This window comes from Hoplias malabaricus, chromosome 3 (assembly GCF_029633855.1).
Source record: "Hoplias malabaricus isolate fHopMal1 chromosome 3, fHopMal1.hap1, whole genome shotgun sequence".
NCBI classification, from domain to species: Eukaryota; Metazoa; Chordata; class Actinopteri; order Characiformes; family Erythrinidae; genus Hoplias; species Hoplias malabaricus.
This window is the reverse complement of record NC_089802.1, coordinates 54,906,491-54,920,648: the sequence shown is the minus strand read 5'-3', so window position 1 is coordinate 54,920,648 and position 14,158 is coordinate 54,906,491.

Genomic DNA, 14,158 nt, shown 5'->3' with positions numbered 1-14,158 from the left:
CAGCCAGTGAAAATTTCTGTACTGGCTCCCAGTTGAAGAACCTTGACGCTTGTATTCCATGGGGCTTGAAGGAAGGTGGTTCAAAATGTTATTCGTGAAGGGCTCAAAATAAAGATCTGTTTTTGACCAGTGCCATCAAGCACAGAAGAGCTGGTCCTCCATTTTTGGCTTTGTAGGTGAGCCTCAGTTTAAAATCTGATATGAGCAGCCACAGGAATTCTAGGATGAAAAAGTATCAGAGGACTTACATGAGTAAAATTCATAAGATGAGTCATGTTACTTCATACTGGATCAGTTTCAGGGGTCTTCTTGCCCGCAGAGGAAGACCAGCAAGAAGCGAGATGATATAATCAAGCCTTGATATGACGAGATGTAACAAGTACCTGGCTGGCCTCTACAGAAAAAGGGTCAAATCCTTTGTAAATTGTAGGGCAGAAACCTGCATGAATAAGTCAGATTTGAAACACAAAGACTGAAAACTGTCTGAAGCTGCACGGAGCCTTGTTGTGACTTAAGGTGAAAAGAGTGACCATGGAAATCTCACAGGAGATTAAAAGAGCATGCTGTAGTTCCTTGCTGGATTTCAGGTTCAGATGGGATGCTGTCCATGAAATGTCAGCCAGGCACACAGTTGTGGCATGACATCTGAGTGTCAGAGTGTAAGAAAAGGATAAAGTATGGGTCATCAGCATGATACTGGAAAAAACCAAGAGAGATATTACATCAAACAGGTGTAAAAAGAACAGAGGACCTAGCACCAAGCCCTGTGGGACAGCTATGGAGAAACTACACTGAGCAGAAGTGCATTCTCTTCATGCTACCTATGACTTTAACCTTTGAGTCTCTGGCATGAAAGTGGTTTGAGAGAATGGATTTTTATTACAGAGGACTGCAGAGGGATTCAGAAGAAAAAGGACTGATGGCAAATTTGCTGATCTTGTTGCATGGAGCATCTTTGTCACTACCAGGGCAGTTTGTGTAATTTTCCATTTTAAAATCAGACTTGTTGGGATGCAGGTTGGTTGTTCTAGGTCAGGGGTCGGCTCTTTGATCCCTCTGACGCGGCTCAGCTTTTGAAAATAATTACTGAGTATTTAATTAAAATATATTTTATTTTAGTTCATTCATTTTCAAAATGTAATTCTATGAAGGTTATGGCGATCTTGTAACATCTAAAATATTTTAATATTTAAAATATTTTGTCGCTCTTAATACACGTCACAACTTCCAACGTACGACACCCGCCAGTGTGCGGTTTCTTGAACTTTTTGACAGCGGACTGCAAGGCACCAGTAAAAGGATGACGGCAAGCAGAGAGAGGACAGTGTTTTTGTTTGCTGCCAGTGGATAATTTAAGTTCAGCGTTTTTTCCCCATTACTACAAGGACTCAAATACACATTAATTATTTTACTTAACCGTCAACCCAACGTCTTTTTTCCAGAGTTAAAAATGTTTTGTTGCATGCAGAAATGTTATTTCATTTTCCCTGCAGTCGTTCATTGATTTCATAAATGTAACACAGTATAGTTTGTTTATACATAGCACAAAGGCAAAAAAAAAAACCTGTTATGCGCAGTGTTATTTCATTTAGAATTTCAAAAGGGTTTTGTGGCTCCCAGTGTTTTCTTTACTGTGTGAAACGGGTCCAAATGGCTCTTTGAGTGGTAAAGGTTGCCGACCCCTGTTCTAGGTGAAACAGGTAAGTGCAAATAGATTTATTGCTTTTAGGAGAAAGTGATTTATGCTGAGCTGTATTCACAGTAAAGGACCAGGAAGTTATGTCAGTGATGTTGGGATGTACAGGGTGGGCCATTTATAGATACACCTTAATAAAATGTGAATGGTTGGTGATATTAACTTCTTGTTTGTGGCACATTAGTATATGGGAGGGGGTAAATTTTCAAGATGGGTGGTGACCATGGTGGCCATTTTGATGTCTGGCAATTTTGGAACCCACTTTTGTTTTTGCAATGGGAAGAGGGTTATGTGGCACAACACGCTTATTGTGAATTTCACAAGAAAAAAATGTTGTGCCTGGTTTTAACGTAACTTTATTCTTTCATGAGTTATTTACAAGTTTCTGACCACTTATAAAATGCGTTCAAAGTGCTGCCCATTGTGTTGATTGCCAATGCAACCCTCTGCTCCCACTCTTCACACACTGATAGCAACACCACAGAAGAAATGCTAGCACAGGCTTCCAGTATCCATAGTTTTAGGTGCTGCACATATTGATGGTATGGTGTGGTATATGGGGTACAAAGATAGTGGGGCCATTCTTCATCAATGGAAACCTCAAGGCCACTGGATATGCAACATTGCTACATGATGATGTGTTTTCCTCTTTATGCACGGAAGCTGGCAGGTTCCAGAGTTTTTCCAGAAAAATGGTGCACTACCACATTATGGGTGTCAGGTCCAAGCATTCCTATAGAACCTGATATCGTGGCCTATGCTACTAAAAGACCACACCAGCTAAAACGTATATTTAACTACGTTTAACTTGATATGCGCCCCCTAGCCTCTAAGGCCGCTTAGAAAACGGCATGCTGAACCAAAGCGTTCAAGTAGAAAATTATTTAACTTTTTTTAGTGGAAAAATGTGTAGGGTGGCACATTGGCCCAGCAGGTTAATGTCGCAGTCACACAGCTCCAGGGACCTGGAGGTTGTGGGTTCGATTCCCGCTCCGGGTGACTGTCTGTGAGGAGTTGCGCCCAATGATTCCAGGTAGGCTCTGGACCCACCGCGACCCTGAATTCGATAAGCGGTTACTGATAATGAATGAATGAATATATATATATATATATATATATATTTTCACTCGGCAGGTTGCAGCTGCTCTTACTCGCGCGCGAAACTAAACTACATTTCCCACAATGCCGGATTGTAGTTTAGTTTCGCGCACGAGTAAGAGCAGCTGCAACCTGCCGAGTGAATATATATATATCTGTCTGTGTAGGATATTTTATTTTGCTTGACAGCAAGACCTCCCTCTAGATTTATATATATATATATATATATATATATATATATATATATATATATATATATATATGTGTGTGTGTGTGTGTGTGTGTGTGTGTGTGTGTGTGTGCTTTTGTATACTGCATTTATTTGTGTTTAAATACACGTGGCATATCAGTTGATTGCAAAAATTTTCTAAAAACATTTTTCCACTAAAAAAAGTTAAATAATCTTCTTCTACTTGAATGCTTTGGTTCAGCATGCTGTTTTCCAAGCGGCCTTAGAGGCTAGGGGGCACATATCAAGTTAAACGTAGTTAAATGTACGTTTTAGCTGGTGTGGTCTTTTAGTAGCATAGGTACGTTTCAGCCATGATATCAGGTTGTTCCTATATTATATTGGTCATTGTGGGACAGTTGAATGGCCCTCAAGGTCTCCTGATCTGACCCCCTTAGACTTTTATCTTTGGGGTCATCAGAAGGCAATTGTCTATGCTGTGAAGATACAAGATGTGCAGCACCTGAAACTATGGATGCTGGAAGCCTGTGCTAGCATTTCTCCTGCAATGTTGCTATCAGTGTGTGAAGAGTGGGAGAATAGGGTTGCATTGACAATCCAACACAATGGGCTGTACTTTAAACACATTTTATAAGTGGTCAGAAACTTGTAAATAACTCATGAAAGAATAAAATTACGTTAAAACCATTGTTTTTCTTGTGAAATTCCCAATAAGTTTGATATGTCACATGACCCTCTTCCCATTGACAAAACAAAAGTTGGATCAAAAATGGCCGACTTCAAATGGCCACCATGGTCACCACCCATCTTGAAAATTTCCCCCCTGCCCATATACTAATGTGCCACAGACAGGAAGAAGTATCCTGTAATATCACCAATCATTCCCATTTTATTAAGGTGTATCCATATAAATGGCTCACCCTGTACTGTTCTCTTTCCATAATATTACCAGTGGGTATATACCACCTGTAGATGTGTCTAGACTATCTAGTACTGCCAACTAGACTGAACCTCAGAACAATTATTGATATTTGATGTTATTTCTGTGATAATGTCTAGCTTTTGGTTTTTCATTTTTACAGCAGAGACACTAAAATCTTAAAGGTACCACAGAGACATCACATTTTATTGAACTATTTCACATAGGTGTTTCAGCTCCCATGAAAACATTAACTACTCCTACTTTAGGGAGCTCACCTTTTCTCATATGATCCCCTGCATTAGAAAAGGAAAAGATCTCTGCTCTTACTTCCTCAAGGACTGTGGCTAGTTAGTTTCTGGACTGATTTTACTGACCCCCAAACTAGGTCCAACAATGGAACTGATGTACACTAGCTGTAAATATATAGCAAATGTTAAAAATAACTATACTGTATTAACAGTACTCTACCTGTTGCGCAGCTACCAGTAAGATACAAAAAATTTTGCAGGATATTGTAAAGTGCCTTGCTTGCTTTCCTCAGATGATAGGGGAGTGGAAAGACATTGCACATCACGTCCATTTAATTAGTTTTTGATCATGAAATTACCCAAGTAAATTGCCTGAGTAACTGTAGCTGAATAATTATTGGGCACATACATTATTCTAGTGCAGTTATGCATAACATTGTGAAAATGCCTGCATGGTGCTCTGGGTGATAAATCAGATCAACAAAAGAGAAAGGATCTGCACTTATAACTTCATTTTTCTTGAAATTTCACAGGCCTATTATTTAATAATGAATTTGGTCATAGTTTGGTCAGTAAATTTCACTGCACAAAAGCCAACGTAAGAAGTTTTAACAGACTTATACAAAACTTATAGAGACTTCAGTTACTGTAGTGTGATGTTCATGGGATCCCAATTCAGCTCCCATGTCGTAGTAAATACATGCATCTTTGGAAACTTTGAAATTTGAATGTTATCTGTACTTCAACAAATTCGCTACAGCAGTGTCTGGAGTGGGTTGCAGCTAAAGAGAATGACAGACAGCAGTGCTCTAATGTTGCATTAGCAGAGCCGGCAGTGATGGAGCACGGTCTCAAGAGCCTCACCTCTGCAGGCACTGCAAGAAGCAATTTGACAGTAAGACTGGGCCACTGAGACAGGCTGTGGCTCACCTGCATTATCAGGAGCTTCCTACTCACTGCACTGTTGGATACCAGCTTCTCCATTTTACTGATGTGGCCAGGAACAGTGCCTGGTATGGCAGGATACATGCCAGAGGGGTGGGAGCCAACCAATGTGCAGCTGGAAAAGTATCCCTAGGGACAAAGAGCGAAGCTGTACAGTCAAACACATTCAAAAGGCCACATTCTCCAGCCTTGCCCTACATGGACTGAATATCTGGATTCATGTTCCTTTTTGAACTTTGACATTTTTCTCAAAAGTTTAGCAAGTCATGAACTCTTCTTTGCTCACAAAGCCTGTGGTTTTGGGTGGAGGCATCAAATTTAAAATTTATTGAGAGTTTCACATTATACAACCAAGTGAGTCAATGAAAACACTGGAAATCTGGTACATTTGTCTGTTAAAATGAGCATTATGAATTATTTACTGTTCTAAATAACAAAGTGACCGGGGTGTGTCACTGTCTTTCAAAGCTAAATTCAGCCTAGGCTAGTCATCTATTTAAAGTTAATCAAATAAGAAGCTGGTGAATAACACCAATATTACCCTTGTAAATTGACATGTAAATTGGAACTTAATGTGTGAATACAAAAATAAGAAGCAAACATTTGACTCCTAAAATGATATTTAATGTAGAATGGAAAAATCAATAAGGGGGAAAAAAAAATACATCCATCTGTAAGGACACATTTAAGGTGGTTATGGAAGGCCAACTATGAAGCTGTAAACTGGAAAAACTGTGCTGGCTAGGCCATTTTTTGTCTTTTGCTGGCATTTACAGATGTTTTAGCACAACGATGTACACTTTTCTGTGGAAAAGGATTCTGGCACATTTTAGGTCCAAAATATTTATCTTGTCCTCATTTGTGTACAGTTTGGGTGGGTGTTTTGTCTAGGAGTGGGGGTGGATACAACATATGGGCAAACAGAAGGCAACATTTTTCCCTTTTGTTTAGTTTCCTTGACAAACTGAATGCTCAGCCCTAGACGCACCCCTGCATTTGTCATTTGAAGTAGAAATTAAAGGAAGGGTGATCTCTGACAAACATATGGAAATCATTCTGTACATTAACAATGAAGAAGTTTAAACAAATACTAGCTAAAATGGATCAAGATACAGTAAACTAGTGTGTTTAGGTGTGTTTGGACAGAGGATATAGGTGGATTGAAGAGTGTTGGTGACAATGGAAAAGACTGACCTGTTGTCATTAGTTGCCCTTCATGGCCTTGTCATTAACTGTGGATCTGAAGATGTCAGCAGTAGAAAGGCCTCCCCTAGTAAATTGGTGACAAGTACTGAAAGTTTACATAGAAACATGTTACTCATTTTGAACTAGAGACGCATGAATACCAATACTAGTATTAGGTATTTGCCCGATACTGTGTTCATTTACTCGTACTCGCAAACAAGTCTCCAATACCAAAATCTAATACCTTGAGCCTAGTGCACGTTGCTGCGCTAATGAGCAGACGACTAAAAATGTCTAGAAATGTGCAATCTAGAAATATTTCACAATCAGTAATGGCAACCCGAGTGGACTGCAGGGAGAACCTGAGAACAATGAGTATGCCACACTGTTTTGACTGTCCTCAAACAAGCTGGATTTTTCTTCACTCAAAATGCATTTTCCTTCCGGTAAATGTTTTCTCGTTTGTGAAAGCACTGTTGCCTGACGTGGTTTTTCCTCAGACTAAATTTTCTCCACTCGTGATCCACTCGATCCAATGCCATAGATCAGGCTGCTGCTCTTAAATAAACACAGCCTATAAACAAACACTCAAATGCAGAACTTCCCAGCCATTTCCTGCAACACTGCAAATGCATATCAAGAGCTTGCTGCATCTCATGTTACTAACTTGTAGACAGATAGATACTTTATTGATCCCAGAGGGAATGTTTTTTTTTTTCCCGAATGCCCCGATATCTGATAATCCTGCAGGTTTTGCCTTGGATTTTCATAGATTTTGGCATGTGGTATCAGCCCAATTTATATCTAATCCAGAACTCTGAAAAACAAATTTACAGGCATTGGTTCTATAAAGCAATACTACAGAATAACTACTTTTAACACCCTAAGAAAATGAAATTCAATTTGGTTTCAAAATCTGAGCAGCTAAAGTTCTACACCAAGTACTAATTTGCGTTTTAGAAATATATTTATATATACTGCTGGATAAACTGGTCTATTTTAGGCCCAAAAGACAACATCAATTTGAATATTTCTGCCTCAGAACATCAAAGTGAAGAAGGCAGAATCCAACATCTTGTGACACAAAAATAACCCTTCCAAACAAAGCTCTAAAGGCTTCCACGGAGTCTCAGAAAACTCTGCCAAAATGCAAACACATTATCCTCCAGGGGGTTGAGACAATGTCAGTGAGTCAGATGTGGAACCAACAGTTTAACACTGAACTGTTATGAAAGTGAATTCTTTATCAAATCCAAACCTGACTAAGGTTCCTCAATCTTTAGGAGGATATGAACTCAGGTTCAGGTCATTTAAAAAAGAAAAAGTGGAATCCAAGACCACAAAATAAACAAGTTTATAATAGTTTTATTAAGGTCCCAGTGCAGACCAAAATGGCATTAAAGATACTGCTAATAGTTGAAATGACCTATACATGCTTAATTTAAAGCCTTCATAGTCACAGACCCAAAAATCCAGCCACAAAATGAAACAAAATAATTTTCATGGTGAAAAAGCATGTGAGGCCAAAGAAAAATACTTTTTTCAGTTATTGCAGCTAAAGGTTGAATAGCCAGTTACTGTGCAAAAGTAGCAGGTCCTTTGTTTCACTTGTGGACTCTGTTTCATTGTCTGTGACACCAAGTCAAACATCTGAGGCATTTAGATCTAGCACAGCTTAACTGTTACACTACTGTGGATGATCACAGAATAAGAAAAATACTCACCTCCATCAGATATTACCCAACCATCTACATGACTGTCCTGATATGTCTGGAAATGTAATAAATGAGGGAGGGGGGGGGGGGTATATAAATGCAGCACAGTTCAGTAGTTGTAAAAATAACAACAGTGTTATATATTTCTTGCAGTGTGAGATTTTCTATTAATTGTAAATTGAATTCCATTTGAAAACCTTCTTCACATTACAGCCACAGACCAAGACATCAAATATTAAACTTGTATTTTATGATTGTGTCCCATATGCTGTAAATATTTACCATTAAACAATAAGTTTTGAAACATTCAGCAGACAGATTAACTATAGTTCCTGACTAATTCTGGTGTTAATGGTTCTCCATTAAAAATATCATCTTATGTTTTAGTGGGCTTCATTTATGGCTGGGAAATTGCCCTAGAGATATTAATCTCCACTGCTATATGGATCCTGTTGGAGAATACATATTACAGGCAACTGAGTTGATAAAATCCATTTTGGCACAAAAGCCTCCAATATACAGTTAATGTCCCATATGTGCTACTGATAATGTAAACAAGTTAGGTCAGTGATGCATTGTAACACATGGGTCAGGATGCTGTTGTCTGCAGCTTTGGCAGAGGGGTATTTATTTACAATGTGCCACTTGCTGCCCGTTTTTGCCAGTTCATAGTTTTTTAGCATCCTAATGAGTACTCAAGTGAAATGTTTAATGTTTACCTCATGGAAACCGTCTACATAATTGTGTCACTTTAATGATCTGTCTCAGCTTTTATTGCAGCAAATGTTGCCATTCAGATAAGGCGCAATTAGTCTGCTGAAGCACATTATGTCACCATGGCAAATGTAGTGACAATGGCTGGAACAAATATTGCTTTAGACAACAACAGCACAAAAGTTGAGGCTGCTGATTAGAACTGAGCCTTTGTCTAATATAGCCATCATTGGCAAGTGGAGTCTTACAGGACCTATTCCATTTAGTGCAGGGTGGCACAGTAAATTAACCAAATCCCAGAGCTCAAGTGTAGGATAATGATTTCCCTAATAACAGTTTAATTCAATTTTAGAATATATTGACACCCTTCAGTGGCTTTCTAGCACCTCATCTCTCTAGCGCACTCTCTTTCACACTCTTCCCATCTCAGTCTTGCTCTCCCCTTCACTCAGTCTCACTCACATTCTATATCTGTTTCTCTCACTCCTGAATCATTTTGTCCCTTTCCCTCACTCTCCCTGAGTCTCTCTTGCTCTGTCTGTCGCGCCGCCTCTTGTGCTCTCCATCACTCTCTCAGGAACTAAATCAAAAGGGTAAGCGTGAGTGAGTGATGTACAAAGAGGGGTGGAGTGGGACCATGTACTTTGGCTTGACTTTGTTTACATGGGCTTTGTTTTACTTCAGGATCAGAACTTCTGGCCTTATTATACTAACCTTCAACCTTTCTCAGCTTTCTTTTTACACATTTATATGCATGTGTGCACATGTTGCTTTATAGATAAAAAGAGCCTGCAATAAACCAGAGCCAAACAAAAGAATCAGCAGACTTACCTACAGAGAAAGCAGTAGTCATCGTTGGGATAACAAGCAATGTGTTTCTTTCACCTCATGTATTGTGGGAAGGAATTAGCATAGCATTGGACTGAGGGAGTGATTTCTGAAAGGGAGGAGAGCTCTGTGGTGGGAGGGAGAGAAAGAGGGAGCGAGGCAGTGGGGCAACAGTTCAGGACTCTGAGCTGGAACAGGTGCAAAGGCACAGCACAAAGACGACAAACAGAAGAGTCAGTGTTCCTCTGACGGAGGAGTGAAATATTTAGGGGACTTTGAAAGACTGAGGGTTCTTAGGCTCTCCCTGACATCACTGGCCATGAAAAAACGAGAAAAAAAAAAAAAAAAAACACAACCCAAAACCAGTACTGCTAAAAGGGGTGAATGAGGGTTTGTGAGTCCCACCCGAGGGCCTCAGTTCACAACATCACAAACACGCAGCCCAACATTTACTGCCTGCCTCAACTAATCTGTCATGTAGTGCTGCATAAAACATAATGCTGTTGCTTTGGTCTATGAGCGTGTTTGTTTCTGCCATTTGAAGACACCAGCTGCTTTTAACATTGTGTTAACAGTTCATGATACAAAACTCAATGATGTCACATCAACATATATTTCAGTTAAGATTCTTTCAATTATTTATATCTACATTATGGAAAGTTCATATAAGAATAGGATATTTTAACCTTTCAATGTAATAAATTATTAATGGCACTAATTAAAGTGTTGTCCTAGTTTAAATAATCCATGCAGTCTGCAGCCCAGCTGCTTGCACAAATTCTGATAGAAGCTGTGACTGTAATTCTCAAAAGGGGGGGGGGGGGGTGGAATGGCATTGGCAGATTAATACTAAATCATTGAGTAGTAGAGCAACAAAAGGAACTTATTAAAAAACTACAGTTCTATGGCTGCAGTAAGAATCCACAGCCACAGTGTTTTAGGGACATCAGTTATACTACGCACACATTAAAACTTGCAGTCACTATGGAAAATTGTTGACAAGAAATGCTAATGTTTGTTATATCATTTCTAGCTGCTATTTAGGGGGGGTTTGGCTACAGTGAATTTGGAGAAACATAAAAAAAAATCAATCCAGTCAAGATCCATGAGTTTTAATAAATTAAACAATATTTGTAATTAAGCACAGCCACCATCCCTACCTAGATAGACTAGAAAGCATGTTCTTTATAGAGGTCAGTGATGTAAACATATCACTAACTACAGCTGTGTAGAGCAGACATGCAAAACATTTAGTCCAGCTCAGCTTAAATCCATCAGAAGGAAAGGAAAATCTCAAAACAAACAAATAACCCACCTCTAATAAGAAAAGTTTGGATCATTGTGCAATTCATGGTCAAAAAGGACAGTATAGAAGAGAGTGAGCGGACAGTGGCTTTAAATACACATTTCTGGTGCCATTTGCTTCTCAAAGAGTTCTGAGTAAGGAGAAATGCTCAAATCATTTCTGCTTTGTGGTAGTAAACTGATGAGATCCTGTGCCTAAGGCTAATAATATTTAGGAGAAATTCATTGAGTTGCCTCTTCAGACTCAGCCTTCATTTAAAGAGTTCTGTTTAAAAGCAAAGAGACAGCTGATTTAATACAACGTAGCCAAGTGACAGAAATCCATTTATTCACTGTCATCGGGTGGAGTCGACAACTCCGCACCATCTTCGCGAGGGTGATATACAAAAAAAGACATTATATGAACGCGTTTCTACCGGATATGCTGAAGCCTAGCTTCTGAAAAGCAATTTTGCCTCTCAGCATGGCACCTTTTAGGACATTTATCACTGTAGTGAATTTAAAGAACGCTCGAGCTCATATCCGACAGTGGAGACTGAAGGGATGCCAGCATGCACTTGGCATTTGTCTGTAAACGCTAAGTGAAATGTTTATAGGATCTTCTGCTTTCCTGAACTTATTTATGCACACATTCACACAGACCACAACTTCTGCTGATGTGGTAAACTTCTGATCACACTGGTATTGTGCATTAGTGTGTGGAGAGGGGGAGGAAGGGAGTGAGGGAGAGAGAAAGCTGTGTGAGCAGTAACCAAGGCTGCTGCTGCTGTTATTTACGGAGACATGTGGTGTGAAAATGATGAGAACATTATGCACAGGCTTTCAGAGCCGCTGCCCAGACTAATCATGCTGGAAAAGAACGAACCCTCCAGTTCACGCTCACCCTTCGTGCTCTTTTGTATTTTTCTTCATACTCTCTACCCTCCTTTCCTTGCTCTTTTCCTTTTCTATATAACTCTTTCAACCCAACGCCCACTTACTCTATACTTTCCCTATTTCCCTCTTGCTCAAACACATTTTCTCTTGCTTTCTCCAATGTTCTCTTCCATTCCAACTTCCCACTATCAGTACATTTCCTCTTTCCCCTCTTCCCCTCATTCTACAATATGGCCCCCTTATGAACTCACCATCTACCTTTCCTTTTCGATCTTTCCCTTATTAGATACTTTCCTTTCCCTTTATTCTATGTCCATTTTTCAGCTGAGCTACACTACTATTTCTAAACTTGTTCACGACTCTTGCGCCTTCCCCTAATTCTCTACCTCTTTCCCCACTGCTCCCTCATACTTACTTTTGCCCCTTTCCTCTCTTATCTTTTCCTCACACTTCCTCATGCTCTTCCCTTACCCCCTTTCCCTTCATCAACACCCTTTTCCCATATTTCTCACATTCTCTGTACTTCTCTCTCCTTTGCTTTTCACTGTAGGTTTCTTTTAAAAGCAGGAGGACTAGCTGAGTCTCTTGGCTGCAGTTATCAGTCTGGAGCAGGATGCATCCTTGATAGTTTTTTCTTTTTTTTGCTTTTGGGAGGAAGTGCACTAGGAGGTTAAGAGTATGTACTCTTCATAATGAACCATGTTGGACAGTCATTTCCCCATCATTCTCCACGCTTGGCATTTCCTTATCATGTCTTAACATTCTGCTCAGCACAGACTGCAAATGAAAATCAAAGGCACGTGGGAGGAGATTTTTTTTTTTTGGCCATTGAAATTTGTTTCATTTGTTTTCCCCTCACAGTTCACTTCAGACTAATACAGGTGTTCATATCTATAAGGTGTTTAACACTGGGTCAGAACACAGGCCAACATATGCCCCCCCTGAGCTCCATACAAGTTTCCACTTCACTCGTTATTTCTTGTCAACACACTGTGCACAACAGGAAACTTTAGTATAAGTCTAACCTGTAAAGCTATACTTAAAAGTGCAACATCAGACATTTTAGACAACTAATGTCTATGCAAAGATATAGTGGAGTAGACGTCCTGTGAAAAGCTGTTCTCAGACCCTTGTGTTCATGTTATGGACACTTGTGCACGTTGGTCCCACCCTGAGGAAACATTAGGCCACACAAATTTTGCCCTCCCCAAGAGACAAGAGACAAGCGAGTGACTGCAAGCACAAAGCAAACAACAACAGCAAAATCTTTAGCAAAACAGCCTCTGACAAAGTGCAAGAGAAGACTCAACACTGGACTGGCTTTTCTGAAAAGAACACCAAGCACTACTGAAAGCCTCCAACATGACTCTGGACTCTAGTTTTTTCTCCTCAAAGTGAAACTTCATGTGCTCTGCTGCCCAGGAGGCTGCCTCCTCCACCCTGTTGAGTGGCATAATGGTGGCCTGTGAGAACACACTGGGAAAGCCTGCTTTCACTGGCACTACTCTACTTAGTTCTCCTCTCCAGATAACTTCCCTTCCCTTTTCCCATGTTGCTGTTCAGAATGGTAGAAGACTGGGAGAGCAGACAGACATCTTTTGGATTTACTGTTGCACTTTTGAATGTGCTCTAAATACAATTTGTACTGTTGCTCAGTTTGGTGTTCCTTTTTAATTCAGGGCATGTACACTGCATTTTACTTTCATTTCTTCAGCGTCATTTACCTTTCTCGGTTGAAAGGCAATGTTCCCTCACCATTTACCAGCTCTCCACTCTGTTTGCAAAAATGTTAGTATGTTCCATGTCTGTTTTCATGAGTGACTGGTATGAGTGTGTTAGCTGTAACTAATATTGTGAATTTGTTGTAAATGTGCTCCATTTGGCTTAAAGTTTTGCAACCTTTAAATTTTTGCACTTTTAGCAGCTGAAAACAGGATAGGGCCGGCATAGTTGAAGGGATGAGCGTACTGGTGCTCTAGTGTGACCTCTAACAAAATGTCTGACAGTGCACCATTAATACAGCTAAAAGAAGGCTTGTAGGAAATGCTTGTTGAAATAAAGAAATCATGCAGCCTTCATCTCGTCCACCAAGAAAGTAAAGAACATTTCTGGTATGAAAATGATTTTAGCAAGACCATAAAACCAAACAGCCAAAATTCAAAGACTATTTTGTAAATAAGTGCCTGGCAAATTCATACTATTAATTTCATTGAAAACATGGAAGACTTGCAAGGACTCTTGTCAGATTTGGGGAATTAAAAATGAATGGCCAAGGGAAATGGGTCAAAACTGAACAGCAAATTGAAAATACTGAAGATGTTGAAAACAGTTTGCAATATTTAACTTTTTGTTGTATAAACATGCCATATGAATTCAAAATTTTTTTTGAACATTTTCCCCTTCACTGTAGCACTTATCAGCATCTACACATCAGAA